The sequence below is a fragment of the Argiope bruennichi genome, chromosome 10 (genome assembly GCF_947563725.1).
Source record: "Argiope bruennichi chromosome 10, qqArgBrue1.1, whole genome shotgun sequence".
In the NCBI taxonomy this organism is placed as follows: Eukaryota; Metazoa; Arthropoda; class Arachnida; order Araneae; family Araneidae; genus Argiope; species Argiope bruennichi.
Window position 1 is genome coordinate 67,366,287 of NC_079160.1, and position 2,598 is coordinate 67,368,884.

The 2,598-nt window shown below is 28.0% G+C and overlaps 1 non-coding gene across 1 annotated transcript; it reads left to right on the plus strand.

Moving 5' to 3' along the window:
• Window positions 1–1,351: 1,351 nt before the first annotated feature.
• On the plus strand, window positions 1,352–1,440 carry Trnay-gua (transfer RNA tyrosine (anticodon GUA)). The gene is given in 2 exon segments: window positions 1,352–1,388; window positions 1,405–1,440. It is a non-coding gene; the product is annotated as a tRNA-Tyr (tRNA).
• Window positions 1,441–2,598: the final 1,158 nt, after the last annotated feature.

Here is a 2,598-nt window from a genome sequence, read left to right on the forward strand (position 1 = left end):
ACTATAAAAATCTGAGCATTCGTGGTTTTCATGGCCTTGGCCAAGGTCCCTAGATTTTTTTTTTTTTTTTTTTTTTATGACATGAAAGCTAAAACGTAGACCAAACGTCGACCTACCGAACATAAAAAAATAAAATATTGCTATCGTCAAAAATTGACCTTCGATTTTTCTCACTTTTCAGATTCCCATGAGCCAGAAAAAATATTTTAAGTATCATGTGTTCCCGTTTTTGATATTAAAAATTCATAAATGAAGTAAGTTGGACAAATGAAATTTGCATGGGGTATTTCTGTAAATATTTCTGATTATCAAATTTTGGGCCAAACCTATCAACGAAAAGGCCTGTCTGTCTGTTTGCCTTTATATATATGAATAAGGCAACTGAAAAACGAAAAGAGACAGATGGAAGAAATTCGGTTTATAGATTCAATCATTAGAACTGTAAGTTTTGAAACAAACTTGTCAATAAATTGATTATCTATCTTTTCGTTTATGAGCACGATATATTGAAAATACGATCAATTAGATAAATGAGATTTGTTAAGTAGTCTTGTCGATGAAATAACAAATTTGTATCGAATTTTATGTCCAATCGATTCAAAATAAAAATTCCGAAATACATACTCTCTTTAGTTCTGTATGCTTAGAACAAAAGAGAGGAAGAGAGAAGAACAATAACGATAATCAACATAGAATTATTTAAATTATGTCATAATTAAATATATAACAACTCACAAGATATTCGAAAAATGCATTTTAACATCTACAGGTTCAAAATGTTTACATTCAATATTAATTTTCAATTTTTATTTTCGCATTTTAACAATGTTAAAAAAGCTTTTTAAAGGTCTTTATAATTTGGCCATTTGCCAGACGACACAGCAGTACTTTTCCCAAGAACTTACACCAAAATACGATGGAACCGCCATATATCAAACCTCCATACATATACATTTCCATACTGAAATATATGTCCAGCTTTTTCCACAAGTCTTAGGGTACTCAAGTATAAGTTGATTATATAAACTGTGTATCCCGGCTGAAAACAGATTATACGGAGTTTCCAAAAATAAAATATCAGCTTCATTCATCGTAAAGCATTGTATTGGTTTTAAGACACGAAATAAAAAAACAAAAAAAATCTTACATGGAAATGAAACAAAACCCATTTGTTTTTCTTTAAGCTAACTTGATATCAAAAACATTTGAAAAACAAAAATACTGCGACACATCGGGTTGTTTATTTTTTGCAGAGGAATTAAAGAGAGAACAAAGAAAGTATAAGAGAAAAGCAGTCATGACCTTATTATGAAAGAGCGAGTTTAAATTTTGCTAACCACTTTCTGGGGAACCGTCGATAGCTCAGTTGGCAGAGCGGTGGACTGTAGTGGTTCTGTCACCGAAATCCATAGGTCGCTGGTTCGACTCCGGCTCGACGGACGTTTCATTTTGCAGAATTTATGCAATGAAGGAATAGTTTTGTTGCAATAAGTCTTTCAGTTCTCATTGCAAATATATTAAAAATTCTATTACAAATTTGTCGCATGATTTAAAAAAAAAAATGTTTTTTTTTCGTCTAAAAATATTTAAAAAGTATGTCTTTGATAAAAAGTAAAATGTAAGAGTCCTTTAAAAATATGCAAAATTGTTAAATCATCTCAATCATTCAAAAAGAAATAAATAATTGAAACTACAAATGAAATAGCAAATTTGAACGGAAGTCAAAATTACACATTCTTTTACACCATACTTAAAAAAAATGAAAAATGGAAACACATTCTGTAATAAAAGAAGAATACACTTAGTCATACACGTTAGTTAAAAATTAATATTGAGTATCAAATTAATTAACTAACAATCAAATGGTTTAATTGGAATATTGAAAAATAACTTTAATTACTTATTCTATTTTCGATTAAAAAGTTATTTTCGAAAATACTTGGGAATAATCGAAATGCATTTTTTTTTTATTAAAGTAAAGCCGTGCGATTTTTTTTTTATTAAAAAAAACGAACGCTATAAAAATGTGCAGTAATTTATAAATTTAAACATGTTTTAATACTGATAGTAAAAATTTTGAATTCTTATTAAATATTAAATTATGAAGTTAGTATTTATACTCACAAAAGGTTTCCAAGGACAAAATAATCTGATGACAAACTAACAAAATACTCGAAGATTTGTATTCATAATATTCATCAATAATTTTATTTTATCGTCATCTCAATAAAAATAAGTTTGCTTCGCTTCAATAATGCAATTTACAGTTTATCAGTATCGTCTGCGATGGTAAAAGCAATTTTCTTCGAACTAGAAAAAAATTAATTGAGGTCGCAGACGATTTCTCTGCAACATAAATTTGAAATATTTATTAGCATTTTCGCCGCTGGTATAAAATCATAAACCTTTCTTTTCTTTGCAGATTGTATCTTTGATTTGGGTAAAATGGCATAAGTGGTTTCCTTACCTAGCGTTATGTTCTTATCCTCTTTATTCTATATATATTTTATTTATTTATTTGTACTAAGATTATTTTTAATTTTATATAGTTTAAATATTTTTACCCATAATTTTTGTTGTCTGAAGTCAAATTAATCA